A 21,605-nucleotide genomic window follows, 5' to 3' on the forward strand; every position below is an offset into this window, starting at 1 on the left:
AGTGAACAAAATTCCTAGAGCCTTGTTTTCAACAGACATCATGTTTGCTGCATTTTCAGCCATGGTAATTATAGGCGTTTTCGCTCCAAATGTCCAAAACTGACCTTTACATCTCTGGACTTTTATTGTATTTAACAGCACAGCTAGATCAAAATAGTGACCTTTTAAAAAAAATCTCACATTCATCATATACAAGTAAATGTTGAGTCGTATAGTTAATAGTTTGAAGTATCCCTGAAATTCAATGCCAGTGCCTCGTAATGCCTCACCTAGACCAATGCAATCACCTTCTAACTATTTCTTGATTTTCCTGTCACTCAGAAAAAACCTTCAGTGACTATGTGCTCAAAGAAAAAGTACCAGTTTCTTAGCTTGGTGTTCCAGGTGGACTCTGACCTCAGCTTTTCATTTTGTGATTCTTCATTCACACTTGCTGAGCATCTAAAACATGCCATATACGTCCCTAATTGTCAAAATAAGCAGGGTTGGCTTTATACCCCTTTTAGAGATGAAGAAACAAATTCAGACTTGCCCAGTCCCACACAACTAATTAATAGTGACCCAGTTTAAGATCAAGATTTGTCTAACTCCAAAACCCACCAACCTTTTGACACAGAACTGCTTTTTTAACACCAAAAAATTTTTTGGACTAGCTCTCCATAGTAATTTTACCCTTGGTATTTGCTGATTTGGAAAATACATCACAAACCAATTGGGAATTCAGTGATGATTTTTAATGAATTTATGTAGTAAAAAAAAGTGGTTTATATGATTTTGAATTGTTGTACCTATTCATTCAAGACATTTTTAATTCCTTTTTGTAGTTGGCCACTGGATTATGGAACCATTGCAATAGCTTCACTGCCCCTCAGCTCCCCAAAGCAGAGTTCAAAATCAATACATTGGACCTTTGCCAAATTTTAGTATTCAGAATTTCCATGCCTTTACTGCACCATTACACCACTCTGCTTTTATTCAAACAGTTCCCTCCAAAATAGTCTTGTTTCCACCTCTTCACTTCAAATTTTACCTTCCCAGACACCCCTCCAATGCTACCTCCTTCATGAAATTTTCTTTAATTAGCCAAGCTGAAATAAGCACATCCTCTGAAGAATTCATATAACAGGTTCTGTTGTAGAATTTGTCTCTTTGGATCTTCTCTTATCGAATTTGTATATTCTCTTGTAGAATTTGTCTCTTTGTGTCTTATAGCTATTTATGTACATATTTATCCTGCTAGAAATTGTTTCTTGACAACAAGAATGGGTCTGTGCATCTTCCATAATGCCTAGTACAGTGTTGTGCATGTAGGTAGAAATTTAACCATTTTCTAATGAAGAATGGTTAATAGCAAGGTCACTGCATGAGCGTGTTCAGGTTTCACAATGTGCAAGGATACCACAGATAAGAGTGTGCTGATTCATATCATACACATATATTAACTTGCAGAAAAGCACAGACAGAACTGAAGATTCCAGGCTAAGTTCTGGAGCAATGGAGAAATGATGTGTATATAAACCCCCATTGTGTACATATGGCCACACACACTTAGGAGACCATTCACCTACATACTAGGACACACACCTGCATAAGTTGCATCTTCTGGCTGCACTCCTAGTGACACCTGGGATTGCTTTTCTCACTTGCCTGGCACTTTCCAAGGCTTGCTTCTCCTTCCTCAACTTTGAACTTGATATCGTTGCCCACCTTGGAAGTGAGGGTAGGAACATGAAGTACTTGAAAATTGTGTAGACGATGTGTTCCTTTTGGAAGCAGGCAGGACTACTGCCAATGGGTATTCTGGATAACCCTCCTGAGGGACAGCCATTCCAGTTCCATAACAATATACTAACTTAAATCTGCTTGTGAAATCAAGTGCTGTTTGCTAATTTCACAGGAGTACCATATGGGCTAGCAGGAGCCCTGCTTCAGAGCAGGCTCTGGAGTCAGACTACTCCACAACTTACCATCTGTGAAAACTCGGGCTATGTTATTTTTCTTTCTCTGCTGAGACACAAATTATTTATCTTCCTGTGCTGAGGTTTTCTGTTCATTCATCTATAAAATGGGTATAATAATGATGCCTAATGCATGATCGTGTTGCAAGTAGAATTATCACAGGATCCTTCAGGTAGCGCTTCGCAATCTGGAAACCTCTGTGGCCAGAGGCCCCTCTGCTTGAGTTTTGCTCATGCCCACTGGGCTTGTTCCACCCATTCAGACCAGCAGGCTGTGCTCTGCTCACACAACCGGCCTGGATCCCACGTCTGCCAAAGGCAAGCCAGGTGTGGAGCTGCAAGGGGTGTGTGAGCGAGTGCAGGATTCCACCACTGCTCACAGCCAGGCATGCTGGCTGCTGCAGTGGGGCACGCAGCTCCAGGCACCTGCACGGGTGCTGACTCCATATGAGGCTGCGGCTGGATCAGACGTACTGCAAGTGGCTTCTGCTGTAGGCACCAGCATCTGGACATGGGGAACATGGTGGCGCCGGAAAGCTTGGAGATGCCAGGAACCACAGAGCCCCAAAGAGGGCATTATAGTGTGTCACAGTCCTGGCTCAGGGAGCCCCAAGGTCTGTGCTCCAAGAAGGGCCACAGCTCTTCTCTCCTCGTCCATTATAGTACAGCAAGCAGGGGTTCATGTTTCAGGTGGGGTGTGTTTCAGTCCATTTGTGTAAAGGCTCTTTCAGTCCCACTGCCTGCCCTGGTCTGTCTGGCCCATGGCTCCTGGGCTGGCCCCGCCAAGCCACTGCTTCTTGTTGCATGGAGTGGCCACCTGGCACCAGCAGAGGGCAGGAAGGCTATATAGTGTTACAGCTCTGGCACAGGGACTTTCAAGGTCTGGGCCCCCAGAAGGGTTGCTATGCTTCACTCCCACAGCTAGTACCATGCCACTGCCCCCCACTCAGCAAACTGGCCAGGAAAGTGTTGTAGCCCCTTATGCTCCCACCCGCAGCTCAGTGAGCTGGCCAGGAAAGTGTTCCAATTCCTTTTGCTCCTGCCATTCAGAGGGTCCCAAGTTCTTGTACCGCGTCCAGGAAGAATGAGGCCAGGTGGACAACTGGAGGGTGAGCAAGGTGGAGAAGAGCTTTATTGGGTAATTGAACAGCTTTCGGCAGAGAGACTTATAGTGGGTAGCCCTTACTCCAGGTCATGGATTTCACCCAGAGCTGGCAGTCGAAGCCCCAGCTGGCTTGTCACTGGGTATAAGTTGAGGTTTCACCTGGGACCCACCACTTCCCACCTAGAAACCTGTCTGCCTCCTGCCACCATCAGAATGACACATCAAGATATCACCTTGTTTGAAAGTAATTTAGAATATGTATATAAATCTGATTGTTATCAGTAACTCTTAAGAGCCAAATTTGAACATTGCTTTTCCCATCACTCATGAATCTATTTCTCTGCTCCTCTTTGCAACAAAACTCCTTAAAAAAGGTATCTGTTTGCTTCCCAATCTGTCTTCTTTTCTCTCTCACACTGCCTCCTATTAGACTTTTAGTGCCACCACTTGATCCAAACTACTGTTGTCATCAGTGACTATATTACTACATCTAATGGTCACTTCCAAGTCCTCGTCTTTTCTTTTCAGCAACAGTTGGTCATGCCCTCTCCCTTGACAAACTTTTCCTCTCTTGGTTTCCTGGACATCGCATCTTTTTTTTTTTTTTTTGGCTTTCCTCCTACTTCACTGGCTGTTCCTTCTGAGATTCTTGTGCTATGGACTCTTGATCTGTCACCAGGCTGGAGTGCAATGGTGCAATCTCCACTCACGGCAACCTCCTCCCTCCCGGGATCAAGCGATTCTCTTGCCACAGCCTCCCAAGTAGCTGGGACTACAGGTGCCCGCCACCACACCCCACTAATGTTTTGTATTTTAGTAGAGACGGGAGTTTCACCATGTTGGCCAAGATGGTCTCGATCTCCTGACCTTGTGATTCGCCTGTCTTAGCCTCCCAAAGTGCTGGGATTACAGGCGTGAGCCACTGTGCCCGCCGGTTTTCTTCTCTTTAGCTACACTCACTTCCTTGGTTGTCTCATGCAGTCCGTGGCTTTAAAGACCAAATATTTGCCAATAACTCCCAAATTTAAGTCTCTAGTACAGATCTCTTCCCTGAACTTCAGACTTGAATATCCAAGTGTCTATTCAACCACCCCATACACATGTTTAGTAAATGTTATAAATGAGCCCGAATGAGCTACTATGGGGAGAGCTCCTCTCTCACCCCACCAAAACCTGCTACCATCTCAGCTGAGGGAAACCATTCTTCCAACTGCTCAGGACAAAACCTTTGAAATCATTCCTGACACTTCTCTTTAACTACTAGCCAATCCATAAAGAAGTTCTGTAAAGTACATTTAGGCATTGCTGTTATCGCTACTATCACTTTTGACTGAGCCACCATCTCCTCTTACACGAATCATTTTGTCAACCTCCTAATTCGTCTTACTACTTCCAACCTTACCCTCCACCCCCAGTTACTGTCTAGTCTCAGCACAGCAGCTGGGGTGACCCTTTTAAAATGTAAGCCAGATCATGTCACTTTCCTGCTCAACATCCTCCAGTAGTTCCCTAGCCCATGAGTGTAAAAGCTGAAGTACTTACCTATGAGGGCCTATAAGTCCCTACTGTGTATGCCACCTGCCCACCCTTTACATTCTGACATCAGCTGCCACCAACATTTCCATCGCTAACCCTCCTGCAGCAACACTAGTCTCTTTGTCGTTATTTGTATAGGCCAGGCATGCTCCTGCATTTGAGCTTCTGCAGAGGGCTCCCTCTGGCTGTCTCTCTGCTTGGAACACCCTTTCTACCACTAGTCATATGGCTTACTCCTCTCATCTCTTTCAAGTCTGTGAAAGACAAAACACAGCTGGGCATTAGCCAAATTGGTAAAAACATTTTATTCAGTAACTACTGACAGAAAGGGATAGAGTTGAGCTCCATTCTGATTTGTGCAGAGGGGATTGGGTGTTTAGAAGAGAGAATGGGGTGAATGGGAGGGTCAAAGAAGAGTCAGAGAAGAGAAAAATTACAAAGGGCTGGTCAGTGTAAATGGGATTAGGCCAACTGTGTCTGCTAGCTGGCAATTATCAAAATTAGGTTCTATCCTCCCACAGAGACTTGGGAGACAGGGGCCCTGTATCAGTCCGTTTTCATGCTGCTGATAAAGACATACCCGAGACTGGGAAGAAAAAGAGGTTTAATTGGACTTACAACTCCACATGGCTGGGGAGGCCTCAGAATCATAGCAGGAGGTGAAGTGCAGGAGGAAGCCGAAGTGGAAATCCTTGATAAACCCATCAGATCTCGTGAGACTCATTCACTATCACAAGAACAGCACAGGAAAGACCAGCCTTCATGATTCAATTAGCTCCCCCTAGGTCCTTCCCACAACACGTGGGAATTCTGGGAGATACAATTTAAGTTGAGACTTGGGTGGGGGCACAACAAAACCATATCAGGCCCTATCCCTCCTGATAATTACATTGCAAAGAAATGGCTGTCAAGTCCTTGAAAAAGACACTTCTGAGTTACGGGAGATACAGATTCACCATTGTGAGCCCTTTAAAATAAATGCTCTAAAAAGAAAGGCCAAGGGCCTATCATTAGGAGTTGACTAGAATATACAGTAAATTCTTCCGGCAGCACTGGGCTTGGTAATTCAGGCATCTGTGAGGAGAATGGGTGTGGTGGGGTCATGTTAGAGATGTGGTCTTATGCTGCTAGAAGCACTGTTGCAGTTTAGTCATCTCTCAGTGTAGAGGTTTGGGCAGAATCATTGCATGCCGAAAGTTCTGCAGCTCTCAAGTCTTTGCTAAAATGTTTCTGTCTCAATCAGGTGAATCTGACTACCCTCGCAACCTACACCCTCACCCTCACCCTAGGTACTCCCATCCCCTTTAACTGGCTCTGTTTTTTCCATCTCGTGCATTAACTTCTACATATTTAAATATTTAATATTATATAGTAATATGTATTATATATATTGAAGTCCTCGTATTCAGCTTACTATGCTTATTCATTTTCATTATTGTCTGCTTCATCTCTATTGAATGGAATCGCAACAGGAATTTTTATCTGTTGTGTCTATTGTGTTCATCGACATATTTTCAGTGCCTGTATGTGGAGTGTGAGATTCAGAGAGTAATCAGGACAATTCTAACATTCTTAATCTGAAAACTGGAAGGTTGAAGCTGCTGTTTACCAAGATGGGGAACTCTGTGGGAAGAGCACTTTGGAGATTGGGCAGGGAAGATCAGGCATTCAGCTTGGGGTGTATTAATTTGAGATGCTGTAGCATTCTGTTTAGGCGAAGTCTCTTGCAGTAAATAACTTCAGGAAGATCGAGGCCCTCCCTGGCATCCCCATGTATCAAAACCAGTTCACGACCTGGTACTGGCAGATGTCTGTGGTCTAGGTGATCGGCACCTGGACTCTGGAGGGTTCAATGTTTTCTTTGGCCAGAAAAAGGAGAAGCCGCCAGGTGAGGAAGAAGAACAAAAGGATGTCTCCACAAGTAAACTACCCAGTGAACTATCTGAGCCCCCAAAAGGGTTTTATGTGGAAACAATTGTCACATATAAAGAAGATTTCATTCCAATTACCGAAAAGATCCTCAACTATTGGAAATCATGGACTAGTGGCCCTGGGGCAGAATCACGACTGGCTGCTCAATTCTGAAAACCAGGACTTGGTTTAACATTTAAATTTGATAGATGCCTTGATTCTCATTTTGTGTTTGTGAAGAGTGTATATATTTCATTTTGCTGTAAAACATAATCACTAATAATATGCAATAAATATTTTCGTGAAGGTAAAAAAAGCCAACTTCAAAAATCTTAAGGCTTTAAAGCGAAAAGGTTTATTTCTTGCTCACTCACATTTGTGTCCACGGCAGGTCAACTGGGGCTTTGTGGAGTTTATCTCATGACCCAGGCTGAAGGAGCAGCCTGCATCTGGAATGTTTCTGGAGTCAGGACAGAGGGAAGAAATAACACAATGGAACCACATGATGGCTTTTAAGGCTTCTTCTCAAAAATGACTTAAGTCACTTGCACTGCATGTCATTGACCAAAGCAAATCCCACAGCCACCCCTGACATCAGCAGAACAGGGTAAATATAATGCTGGCACTGGAAAAGGCCACAAATATTATGAACAATAAATAATACACTCCACTGCAGATGCCTATTTGGTACATCTAAGTGACGATGTCATTAGTAATTGGACATATGAGCCTGAGGTTCAAGAGAGCAGTCCAAACTGGAGATACACATTTTAGAATTTTCAGCATATAGTACACTATTGACATTCATAAACTTAGAAGAGATTGCCAAGGGGGTAAGTAGAAGTAGAGAAGAGAAAAATTCCAAGGACCAAGCATGGAGGAGCACTCTAGCATTGTGAAATCAGAGAAATGAGAAATAATCAGACATGAATGAGAAAACGTGTCCTATGACACAGGAGAACAAGGAGAGAATGGTGTCCTGAAGGCAAAGAGTGTTTCAAATAGGAAGGCATGATCAACTATGCGAAAAGCCACTAATATAATAGGACAAGAAAAAGGAAGATTCAGAATTGAGCAGAGGTCATTGGGAAAGCTGATAAAAGTAGTTTTAGTGTTAGAACTGGGGAGAAAGCCTGATTCCTGTTGGTTTACGAGAGAATGATAAAAAAGGAATTTAAGTCAGTAAGTCAATCACCAAAGAGGTTATTCACAGGAAAAAAAGAGAAGCTACATAAAAAATATCAGAGACTATGAGCTACACTGATAAAGACCAGGAGAGGAGCGATGCTGGAGTGGCTTAGTAGAGTGACTGTTACAAACTCAAAGTAAATACACATCATTCATGTTAAGTTACTCAGGTGTCTCCATTCCTTGAAACCTCAGGAAACTCAACTAACTTACCATTCTTTCCCCACCAGTTTTCTAACTCCACCTTTATCACATTTAAAAAAAAATTTTATACACTTGCTTCAGTTTGCAAGCTTTATATCCTGATATGTTGATTCACCTATTAATGCATTGTTAAATTATCCTATTATTAATTATGTGCCGTTTACATTTTATACCTGGGACAGATGCTTTTCAGATGTTCCCGTCAGCTCCCAATACTTATTCTTATTAGAATGTAAATTCCCTGTGGGTGGAACATGGCCTTCTTTATCATAACATCCAGCCTAGTATCTGGCACACTGTAGGCAGTGGAAAAACATTAATTGCAGGAAGGGATAGATGGATTGTACATATTAGAAAATGGACAGTGAAATCTGATTTTCTCAATGGCATCACTAATGGCATAGCTACTGGTATTGTTCTTTCAATTTCACCTTTTCATTTTGTGAGTTACTTCTCTCCCTGATGCTAAATCCATAATACTCTTTTTCTTGCTGCTTCAAGTACCAGTTGATATCAGTATTCTGGATGGAGCTGTTCCTGGCAGGCTGCCATGAACCTAAGAGGCTGCCGTGGCACAGAGGCCCAACCTAACTGATGGCCAGTCCTTTCTCAAGAGCATCTCAGGGCATATTCTCTCAGCAGGAAGCTCCTGGCTGGGCCTTACCCTTAGAAGGGGATAGTGGATGCTTCTAGTACAAGAGGTAAGCTCATAATGACAGTTTTGACAATTGGCCACCATTTCAGGGGCAAAACAATTAGATCTCTTCTTTATACCATGCACTCAGATATGCTTCTGGTGAGATGAACTATTTAAATGTAACAACTGAAACCAAAGAACTGTTATCGGTTTCTTTAAAATGTAGGCAAATATTTACTTTGCCTTAAGGGTGGCAAAAAAAGGGCCTACATGCTCAAAATGGATTCCATTAAATAAATTACTGATTGATGTAAAATAAAATTTTTATAGTATCTATAAATGCCAAAAACTGCATTGAAAGAAAAGTGGAAATTTGGGTGGAAATATTTGCAGCATGCATGAGGAACAGGATTAATAAACTAATATGGGAAGTGTTCTTACAAGACAATGAGAAAGAGTTGAGGCTGGCTCGGTGGCTCACGACTGTAATCCCAGCACTTTGGGAGGTCAAGCCAGGTAGATCACTTGAGGCCAGTAGTTTGAGACCAGCCTGGGCAACATGGTGAAATCCCATTCTACTAAAATTACAAAAATTAGCTCGGCATGGGGGTGCACACCTGTAGTCCCAATTACTCAGGTGGCTGAGGGAGGAGAATCGTATGAACCTGGAAGGCAGAGGCTGTAGTGAGCCGAGATCATGTCGCTGCACTCCAGCCTGAGCGACAGAGTAAGACCCTGCCTAAAAAAAAAAAAAAAAAATAGAGTTGAAAATTCTAGTAAAAAAAAAAAAGCAGCTTTTATGAAAGTAATTAAAAGAAAAAAACACAATTAAAAAATGTAAAGAATAATATATTCATTCTTACTAGAAATTGAAGAAGCCTAAGTTAAATTAACAATAAAATAAGCCTTTCCCCAATTAAATTGGCAAAGATTCCTTTATGTAAAAGCATTTGCATTGTGAGAGCACAGGAAAATAAACACTCTTCTACACAACTGAAATGATGCACTTTACATTTCCGATGACATAGAGTTTCAGGAGGGAGGATAGGATACCATTTATGGGAATTACAGAGCTCTATGCGGGTTAGAGAGCTGGAAATGAGGGGTGCCCTGGGACTCTGATGTTTCCTGGGTAATTCACATGAACAAGAGTAAAGGACATAATGGGAAAATTGGAGCTATCAGAAGAGAACTTCAACTGACTCCCTCTAAAAGGATGACTCATATACTTGGCTTTCCTGACTGATACCAAAGATAAACAGTCTGTGCTTATAGCAAAACTAATTCCTTCACTTACACGCAGATCCCATTCCTTCCTGCTCACGCAAGAACACTACTCCAGAAATTCCCATTATGTCCTACATCATCTATTTTATTATCTTTATGGGATCATTTTATCCACTTACAAACATGCTATAATTTCTTCCACCCTAGAAAAATAAAATGAAACTTTCTTTTGAGCCTACTTTTCCCACCAGGACCTGTCCCACATATGTGTTGCTCTTAGCAGGAAATCTTGAAATAAGTACCCATACTCGCTCTCTCCAATTTCTTTCCTCCAGTTCTCTTGTAAACCTTCTCTTCTTTCAAGCTTTGTCTCCACAGAAACTGCTTTTGGGTGACCTCCCCATTGCCAAATTCAGTGGTCCATTCTCAGTCCTTTTCTTACCTGATTAGCAGCATTTGGTACATTTTAGTAATCCCTGTCTCCTTAATACATCTCTTCGTATGTTTCTAGGTCATTGCATTCTCTCGTTTTCCTTTTTCCCTCTTAAGTTCTTTCCTTTCCCTTTGTAACTCCCCTCTAAGCTCTTAGTGTCGGAATGCTCCAGGGCTCAGTTCTTGGTCTTTTTCTGTGTCTACAATTGCTCCCTTGATTTCATCCAATCTCACTGATCTAAATACCTATATGCCCAGGATTCTTCTAACCCTTCATACTTTTCTTGAAATCACAATCCAACTGCATGCTTGATATTTCCATTCAAGTGTCCGATAGATTGAACTACTGATTTTTTTACTACAAATCTCTTTTATTCACAGACTTCCAGTCTTGGCTGACGACAACCTAATCTTTGTAGCTCTAGAGCCTTTGACTCCTCTGCTCAAAATTTCCATTCTTATCAGCAGGTTGATTAACTAATGTATGCAATGTCATCCTATTAGTCAGAGACAGAATTTGGCTTCTATCAGAGCCGAGCAGTCTGATAGGAGCCTGAAGATGTTAAATAGGTTAGAAGAGAGTATGGCTAGTATGATTCCATGTTTATTAAAGATAATTAAGGATTTATAAGAAAATGCCTGAAACAAGATATTCACTCATGATCTCTGAATGGACATATTATGGCTAGATGTTTCTCCTTCTTTTTTATCTCTATATTTTACTTATTCAACAATACTTTTGTCAGAAATAAAATATCCTTATCAACTGCTTTTAAGATTCAGGATTCTAGATGAACTTCATTTTCTTTACTAATTCTCTGATTTATAAATAATCTTATTCCATGTATTTTTTAGTTATTCAATGATATGTCAGAAGATATAGGGCACTTCCATGCAGATTTTGTGGTATTTCTGGCAGAGGTGGACTACTTAGCTGCTATGACCATATGCATGATACAGTGTCATGTTTCTTTCCATTTTATAGTGAGGATGTGGAAAGTGTGTTTGTGGGTTTGTCCTAATCTGATAAAATATCATCTTGACAATAGGCATCTCAGTTTTTGCATCCTAAATAGAAATTTCCTGAGTATGAATACAAAGACCATTCCTGTCTTATATTTAGGACATAGCAATAAATTTTTGCTGTTTCACCACTGTCTAAAGAATATTAGAATTTTCCCATGGTAAAAGAAAAACAAGCATGAAAACATTTCTCCCTCCTTAAGAAAAACAATGAAAGAAATGCTTAAGGCTAAGGTGGTTGTTGCCTGGTACTAAATGTTGCATGTCTATTGGCCTCCGTCTGTTGCAACGAGTGTGAAATGTCTGGGCAAAATAAGGGAAGGAAGGAGTTTTTGTGTGTGGGAAAAGAGAAATTTCCAGTTTCTGATTACTGATCTGCCTTAGAGCTCTCTTTGAACTAATATTGGCAGTTGACCCAAAGTCCTAACTGTAGCTGTTTGAGCTTTGCTAAAGGACATTAAGGGAAGTCTGATCATTGTTCTTAAGTGGAAGCGGTGTAAATTACGTCTAATAGAGAGACTGATGGTAGCAAAACTTCCCCGTTCCTGCTATTTCCTTGGTAAATTGCTTTGTTTACTTGTCTACAGAATATAATGCAGACATTTCTGTTTTTTATAATCTTTCTTAAAAACCATGTCTTTAAACAAAGCATTGAAAGTAACTTTTTTTTTTTTTAAATCAGGAAAAAGGCTACACTGGATTTTTGATAAAGGAGTCAGCATAAACAAGGTTTGATGGGACTCATATCATAATATTTCTAACTTATTTTTGTCTGGCATTTTACAATTTTCTAAAGCACTTTCATATACATAAATTGATTCTCATGACAACTCAGAGAAGAGGATATTATTATTCCTATTTTAGAAATGGAGAAAATAGGACACAGGAAGATGAATGTACTTGGTGGATGATAGATGGGTCTGTCTTGAGGCCTTTTAGTAAAACAGAGGGGCACTTCTTATCCCCCACAAAGCAGCAGGAAACAGCTACCATGTAAATCAACATACCTCCGACATCTTGAAGTTAGTGTCAATTTTCTTACCAAGCTCACACCTATATTTTCCTCATCATCTCAAGGCCAATGTATCTTACCCACACCGCTAACTCTTGTTCTTATTAGTTACCCTCAAAGTAAAAATTTTTCTTTACTCATACCCAAACTTTCCTGTGCTTCCTTTCCTCAGGCTTTTTTCCACCGTTAACCTCCTTTGAAGCTCTTTCCACTGTAAAAAAACACAATGTAATTGTACTTACTCTAATCTATATCCTCAACCTCATAGCAGAGCGATACCTCCACCTTCTTTCCTTAACCGAACCTTGGACTTCCCACAAGAATATTATTTCCCTTGAGCTTTGACAAGCAAAAACTGCTGTTCTCTCTTCCTCCCAACATGCTGAGAGATTCGGAAGCAGGACTGGCATTCTCCTAGCTCCTAATTGCCAGCTCCAGGTGATTCCATTCCTACCCAAGTGACTCCTCATCCTCTGCCCCTTGTCTTTTTTTTTTTTTTTTTTTGAGATGGAGTTTTGCTCTTGTTGCCCAGGCTGCCAGGCTGGAGTGCAATGGTGCGATGTCAGCTCATTGCAACCTCAACCTCCCTAGTTAAAGCAATTCTCCTGCCTCGGCTTCCCAAGTGGCTGGGGTTATAGGCGTGGACCACCACGCCTGGCTAATTGTGTATTTTCAGTAGAGATAGGGTTTCATCAGGTTGCCCAGGCTGATCTTGAACTCCTGATGTCAGGTGATCCACCCACCTCGGCCTCCCAAGGTACTGGGATTACAGGCGTGAGCCACCATTTCTGGCCCTCGGCCCTCTTTGGAGTCTCATGCTTTCCCCAAACTTTTTTCCACTGTTAACCTCTTTTGAAGCTCTTTCCACTTTGAAACATAATCACCCTCATCTACCCGCTTCTAGGTCACTCCCAGATTCACAGAGAGCTTCAGCACCTGGCTCACAAACACTGCCAAGCTCCTGCCATTATCTCAGACAACTTCACTGTCCATGACTCACTGCTTCTCAAACACCTGGATTTCAATGCCCTTTGCCTCTATTTCTCTTTAACACAACTCAGCTCTGTGGCAAAATCCAAACTTCATAATCACCCAGATTATCTGGAAAACTGAACATCGATGATTGTTCACAGCTCTGCCAGTACTTGTCCCAGCAACTGTTATACTCTCTTGACATGGTAGCAATTTCTGTTCTTGATCTTTCTCTCTTTAACTCTTCCAGCCACCCTCCCATCTTTACTTCCTTCTCTACCCAGCCTATCCTAGAGGCCCATCAATTCCCTGAATTCCTTCTGGGCACCCACACAGCCTCCCTCTATCTTTTTGCTATATTCCCAACTAACTTGCTATTTCCTGTAGTTACCTTGGTGGTTTAAGGCATAGACTGGGGGAATCAGACTCCTCCAACTTGAAGCCCATTTCTACCACTTAGTAGTGTTTCTACTTCGAATAAATCATGTTATTTTTTATGGCTTCCACTTTGCTCAGCTGGAAAATAATAGCAGTAGCTATTTGTGACTATCACAAGTTATTATGAAGATTTAGGTAATATATGTAAAATGCTTAGAAGAGTACATAGCACGTAAGTGTTAATAAATGCTTACTCTTATGATAACTCAACTTCTTGATGCTACCTCCTTATAAAAGTCAAATAAGCAAATAAGTGCAAATGTATGTCCAGATGTGCAGACAAATTGACAAAAATCTTTCTTCATTCCTCTTCCTAGATATTGCCAGTTTAAGGGAGACTTTTGAGAAAATACCCTTGTAGGGCCTGAGACTCTCTGATACCATCATGTTAACTGTTTCTCTTCCTCATCAGAAGTATATAAGATTAACAGACTGATGAATGACTATTATTTTTAAGGCAGGAACCTCTTCCCAGAAGACAGAGTTTAAAAAACAGGCAGACTGGGTGCAGTGGCTCATGCCTGTAATCCCAGTACTTTGGAAGGCTGAGGCGGGTGGATAGACGGATCTCAAGAGTTCAAGACCAGCCTGGGCAACATGGTGAAACCCCGTCTCTACCAAAAAATACAAGAAATTAGCCAGGTGTGATGGTGTATGCCTGTGGTCCCAGCTACTCAGGAGGCTAAGAGGCAGGAGGATCACTTGAGCCTGGGATCCGGAGGTTGCTGTGAGCCTAGATTGCGCAACTGCACTCCAACAAGGGCGACAGAGTTAGACCCCATCTCACCAAAATAAATAAATAAATAAATAAATAAACCGAAAAGAACAACAACAAAAAAAACCCACCAGGCAGAAGACATGAAAAGAGATCTCACAAAAGAGAAAACAAGAATGGCTAAGAAACACATTTAAAGATGCTCATCCTCATTAGGAATCAGAGAAATGCAAATTAAAGCCAAGGTGAGATAATATTACATACACCTGAGATTGGCAAAAACTAAGTCTAACAGTATCAGGTGTTGGACAAGATACTCTGATGGGCATGTAAATGGTGCAATCATTTTGCAAAACATTGTGATGTTATTTACTTTACAAAGCCAAACATTCACATATCCACAAAGCACAAACGGCAAGCAACCTTATCCACTGACAGGAGAATAGATAAATCGTGGTAGAGAAGTATGTTCACATGAGAAATAGAAAACACACACGTACACAAGTGAAACAATCTACAGTAATGACGTGAACCTTAGAAACAATCTTGAGGGGAAGGGAAATGAGTATGTATTTAATGTATAGGAAATGCATATAATGCAATGACACTTTAGAGATATTAACCCATTTAGTTCTCTATTCGAGGTAGGTACTATTGCTCTCATTTTACAGATAAGGAAATTGAGGCAGAAAGAGCTTAAGTAACTTGTGCTAACAGGGTGGAGTTGCCAAGATCTAGCTAACATTTCTTTTATGCTTACACAGTACCAGGAGCTATATTGCTTTGCCTAGATTATCTGTTTCATGAAAGACGCTTTTTATAAAGTGTCATTCTTTTGGTCAGATAGACCTTCCTAAATCAACATGACGAGTTAGAACCAGAGAATCAGTTAATTGCATGCCTTGGCATTCTTCTCCCAACTCTATCACCAAAATGCAACATGAACTGAGAGTTTGAACTTCATTTAAGTAATCTTCTAAACCGTTTTCCAAGTATGATTTTTGGAAACACAGAATATGACTCACTGCCAACGCCCTAATGCTCTGAGGCCTGGAATTTTCCTTCAGTCTACATTTTTCAGAATGCTAATAACTTAATAAAAGACATGAAAATAAAGGAATTCTCCTCGGGGAAAACCATCACCCAGAAATCTCCTCCCCAGCATTCTTTTACTTTCACCCTTCAAACCTTAAGGGAAGAGCTCCAGCAGCTAGAAAGGGGATCATTCCTTCTTGCATGGCAAAAGTTATCTCAAGAATAACGCTTGTAAATTTGTAATTCAGCATTGAATGTGAGCAGGGGAGGAGAGCTGGGAATCCAAACCCTGTGTTTTCATCCCAGCTCTGCCATTTAGCTGTAGAACACTGGACAAATCCCTTAGCTTCCCTGGAGCTCATGTTCTTCAGTTCTACACTTCCATTCTGTTAAATCTGACAAGTGTTTCTTGAAAGCTTCCTAAGTGCTGTCCACCTTGCCAGGCTTTGGGGATATAAAGATGAGTAAGACACAATTGGCCATAGAGGAGTTCCATTCAGGAGCTTTCTTTCTAGAGTAGAGGACTGTGCACCACGGTAGTTAAGGTACCTAAACAGAATGTGGGTATCCAGGTGGTGGAAACATTGTGAAGAGTGAACACTGCTAGCATACTATGAAAAGTAAGAAGTCAGCTCTGGGGCCCAATGTAAGTAAGGATATCCTCACTATAACCCTCATTAGCTTTGTGATATTAGGCAAGTTACCTAAGCCTCTGAAGAAACAATTTCCTCATCTCTAAAACAGAGATAATTGTACTGTCTTCATTTTGCAGATCAAATAAAATAATGTACGTAAAAAAGGAGGGTGGATAGTCATCCTAAGTAAATGTTACCTGTCCTCCTCCTCCTCCTCCTGTTCATCACTACTATTAGTATATAAGTTGCTCCTTAGCAAGGCATTGTGACAGGGTCTGGAGATCTAGGAAGACATCTGTTCATCAACCTTGCTTAGCCCTAGCTTACTCAGTAGAGGATGTCACTGAGGTGAACATTCAGTTCTTGCCCGCATATCTTTCCTGAAGATGTTCACATGCGTTAAAGGAATGTTAAGAGGCCAGTGCAAAGTAAAATTGATTTGAGAAGGTTATTTCTAAATGTTCTGAAGTATCAGTGGGATGCAGTTTAGCATAAAAGCAGCAAGAGCACACATTTTGATAAAGGTGGTGTTAATTCATAATTTTGGGAGATGTTTGAGTGAGAAGTGAAAGTCATGCTGAATAAATTTGACTTGTTAACGAAAAGAGTCAAACTCTATAAAACATTTTAAGAGATTTATTCTGAGCCAAATATTGAGTGACCATGGCCCATGACACAGCCCCCAGGAGGTCCTGAGAACATGTGCCCAAGGTGGCTGGAGTACAGCTTGGTTTTACATATTTTAGGAAGACATGAAACATCAATCAAATACATTTAAGAAATACGTTGTTTACGTTCAGAAAGGTGGGACAACTCAAAGCAGGACCTTCTAGGCTACAGGAAAATTTAAAAATTTTCTGGTTGAAAATTGGTTGAGTTTGTCTAAAGACCTGGAATCGATAGAAAGGAATGTTCAGATTAAAGATAAAGGATCGTGGAGACCAAGCTTTATTGTGCAGAGGAAGCTCTCAGATAGCAGCCTTCAGAGAGAGTAGGTTGTAAATTGTTTCCTATTGGACTTAAAAGGGTGCCTGGCTCTTAGTTGATTAACTCCTGGATCTGGAAAGAAAGGAAGGAAAACAAAGGGGGAAGGGGATGCTCTATAGAATGTGGATATTTCCCACAAGAGACCACAGGGCAGTTTCAAGGTATGGCAAGGAAATATATTTTGGGTTTAAATATTTTTTCCTTGTCTCATAATATGCTAGAGTCAGATTGAAAAGTAAATCACAATATACAGCATGAGAGAAAACTCATCTGACGATAATTTATAGTTTGTAAGGCATGACTCCCCAGACCCCTTAGGTAAGAATTTGGGTAAGGTAAAAAATCAGAGCTTAGTCCTCAGACTTGATTTGAAAAAGTATGCTCTAGAAGTTATAAAGGAAATGATAAATCTGACTAAAAAGGAATTATAATAAACTCATGTATAAAAAAGTTATTATATATTTAAAAAATATAAACTAGCAAAATATTTGCAATATATATGACAAAGGGCTAATTTTGTGAATATACAAAGAACACATACAAAACAGCAAGAAGATGAATAACTTAAAATAATAGACAAAGGTCATAGACTATTCAGGAAAAAAGACATACAAATAGGCAATACATGTGCAAAGATGTTCAACCTCCTTTACAATTAAAGAGTGAAAATTAAAATAGATACCATTTGGGTAAAGAATAAAAAGAGATGAACATAACCAGTATTGGTGAGGGCGTGTGGTAACTGGCATGCTCATACACAGTTGATGTAAATCAATGTAATTTTTGAGGAGGAATAATTGATAGCATGTTATAAAATAAAAGACGCTTTCACTCTCACTAATAAAAATTATCCTACAAATATACATTTCATAAATGCACAAAGTTCTAGATATAAGTGTGTTCCTAAGAATTCTTTGTAATAGCCAAAAAAAGAGTCCATTAATGAAGACTGTTTAAACAATGACAAACCCATGCAATGAAGGATGAGATGGCTACATATATTGATAGAAAATGTTCACATCATATTGTTAAAGAGGCAAACTTAAGAACAGTATATAGAGTACATTTCTGTTTACATGAAGAAGATATAAATTAGCTTATATATGCATAATAATGCTCAAGAAGGAAAAAAAATTTTTGTGATTTTTAGCACTGAAGATGCAGGAAGGAAAACATTACCTATTACTGAATACTCTTCTGTACTGTTTGAAAATTTTACCATGAACATATATTACGTTTACAATTAAGAGAGGAGGAAACTGAAACTTAGTTAAAAAAATTTGAACAGCAAATAAGTCATTACAATATTTCTGAAATTAGTTTAAAAACTAAATAAGTTATTATCTTAAAAGATGAACTTTCCTTTGCAACTGTTAGTTATATCATTAGGTGATTCCTCCAAAAGACGAAGGAATTTCTCCATTATTTTATTTACCTAGTGCTTAGTAATGCTTGCTTTATGCCAGGCACTATTTTAAGTGCATTAATTATTGTATAATCATGGGTGGTTATTATTATTATCCCCACAGTACAGATAAGAAAATTGAAGCACATAGAGGTAAAATAACCAAGGTCACATAGCTAGTAAGCTCTAGAGCTGAGATTCAAACTCTAGACATCTGACTTTGGGGAATCCATACCTTAACCACTATGCTTTTGTGCTTCTTGAAGTCTTTTTGTTTTTTGGTTTTTTTTTGAGACGGAGTCTTGCTCTGTCACCCAGGCTGGAGGGCAGTGACATGATCTTGGCTCACCGCCACCTCCGCCTCCCAGGTTCATGCGATTCTCCTGCCTCAGCCTTCTGAGTAGCTGGGATTAGAGGTGCCTACCATCATGCCTGGCTAATTTTTGTATTTTTAGTAGAGACAGGGTTTTCCATGTTGGCCAGGCTGGTCTGGAACTCCTGACTTCAAGTGATCAGGCCACCCCCCCCCCCTAAAGTGCTGGGATTATAGGCGTGAGCCACTGTGCCCAGCCATGCTTCTTCAAGTGTTTAGAAATCTTTAGCATAGTCTACCTGGGTGATATAATTACATACCCTGCAAATGGGCTCATGCCATATACCACAAGCTCTTTCTAGGATACTTCCAGATCAAACCTATTCACTTTTCTGACCTTTTGGAAGATCTAATAGAAAAACAAGATGTTACAAGAGAATAAGACTGGGACTTGTTGGACATGGGGTAATAATAACAGGGCCTTTTATCAACTCTCAAGGTCGACACAAAACCTCAACACAGCGTAACAGCAGATCTTTGTTGAAACATTCTTGTTAATTGCTGTCTTTAAACCTAAAAGGGTTGATCTCAGGCAACTATGGAGTAAAAGGTGGCTGATCCATCAGCCAGTAGAAAATAAGGTTAAGCCAAGAAGGACTATCATGGGGATGGAAAGCTGAACTGTTTGGCTGAATTCCTGTATTTTCCAAGTGATGTCAAGGTGAAGATATTTTTAGCTGCAGAGGCACAAGAAGACATGCTTTATCACCTAAGCTTGTTGACAGTGAACATGTTTCTTGTTTAGCATTTTCCTCAAGGGTTATGTCAAGCTAGATCAGGGTTACTTTTTCTAACCCTAGAAGTGAAGGAATTGATGAAATGGTGGGGCCTTGTCAATGGTAAATAAGGATAGTAAAGTTATCCACTGGGCTCTCCCCGATGGCTTTTGAATTGCCTTTTATTCTAACAAATTTCTATTGAAAACTTACTCTATGTGTAAGCAGGTTCTTTGAAGGGCTTGTGGGCATCCCAGCTGCCAAACTTGGTAAGGAAGGTTGATCACTGAATCTTCATTGGTCACTGAATAGCGCCATGTGAGGCATTCTGAGAGGTCCATTATTCCTGTTGGTTTGGGACTGAAGGCACAATTCTGTGTAAGGAATGAGTTGTTTTTATTTTCAGCAGACCATTTTGCACTGTGGAGGGTGCCTGGTAAGGGATATGACATACTACAGCACTGCCATGAGCAGCAGAATGCCCAGCACAGCAACAAAAACACATGATGGAGGCCGTGCCAGGAAAACTTCATGTCAGACAAGGCCTGGGCACTAGGAGAGGTTTTCTTTACCTTTTGTTTTTAAGAGAAGGGGTTTCCCACTGTCACCGAGGCTGGAGTGCAATGGTGTGATTTTGGTTCACTGCAGCCTCGATTTCCCAGCCTCAGGCAATCCTCCTGCCTCTGCCCCCAAGTATCTGGGACTACAGGCATGCGCTACCACACCTGGCAACGTTTTTTTTCTATATTTTTTTGTAGAGATGGGTTTTCATCATGTTGTCCAGCCTGGATTCGAACTCCTGAGCTAAGATGATCCATCCTCCTCGGCCTCCCAGTGCTGGGATTACAGTATGAGCCACCCCACCTGGCCAGTTTTCATTACCTTTGAATAGAGACAGGGACCAGTAATCCTATGTAGATCCAATTTCTCAGTTTATAAAGACTGTTAGGGATCTCGGCTCTCTGGTCACCTTATAAGCTGACTACCTAAACAATGAGAGACATGCTAGATAATCTTAGGTGGCATTGATCTGTGTGAAGATCTGTAATGGCATAGACAAAGTGGTTGGAACTGAAGGTTCACTTCTGGTGAAGGAGTCATAGTCTGACTTAATTGCTGATGAAAATATGATTTGGCAACAATATCTTGATCTAGAGCTGTGCTATTCAATGTGGGAGCTACCAGGCATGTGTGGCTATTTAAATAAACTAAAGTTAAATAAAAAGTTCAGCTCCTCAGTCACTTAAGGCACATTTCCACTGCTCAACATTAAGGACAGTGAAAATTCATGAAACATTTCTATCATTGCAGAACATTCTTTTAAACAGTGCTGATCTAAGAGAGAAACAAAAAGTCCTCAAAGATACTCTATCAAGAGACAGCATCTTCACGGCTTGAATGACCATACCTCATAGGCCATATAATTTTTATTCTAAACCACTAGAGGTTTGAAATAGAAAGGGAATAAGATCTTAAAAGTTTGGTGTGAATCATGAAGCTTAATTTTTTTCAATACAGACACCTTCTGTTAGGGGTAAACTATGGATAATGGTCATAGGCAAGGAGGTGAGAGCAGAACATGTGATGCTCTTTCTCAATCAGGGGAAGTTAGTGCTTCCCCTGATTGAGAAAGAGTATGTGACCTCATTAGGCAGAAGGAAGTGGTCAAAGGCACTTTTGATACACACACAAGAAATGAGTGTGCTTCTCTTGAGTTTTCTGGAATTTCCTTGGTTGCTGACCTCCTTTCTGCATTAAATTAAGTTGGTAAAAATAGGTTGGGCATCCTAAGAAAGGCATGAAACTTAACACCCCTTTCTGGCTTAAAAGATTCTCAATGCCTTCCTCAAAAGGAGAGTAATTCTTTCATTAGTGCTGTTTCATGTATTAGTCCATTTTCACGCTGCTATAAAGAACTCCCTGAGACTGGGTTATTTATAAAGAAAAGAGGTTTAATTTACTCACAGCTCCACATGGCTGGGGAGGCATCAGGAAATTTAACAGTCATGGCGGAAGGCAAAGGGGAAGCAAGGCACGTCTTACATGGCAACAGGAGAGAGGGTGAGGGTGGAACTACCAAACAGTTTGAAACGATC

This window comes from Sapajus apella, unplaced genomic scaffold (genome assembly GCF_009761245.1).
Source record: "Sapajus apella isolate SASKATOON/1434 unplaced genomic scaffold, GSC_monkey_1.0 scaffold6, whole genome shotgun sequence".
Lineage (NCBI taxonomy): Eukaryota > Metazoa > Chordata > Mammalia > Primates > Cebidae > Sapajus > Sapajus apella.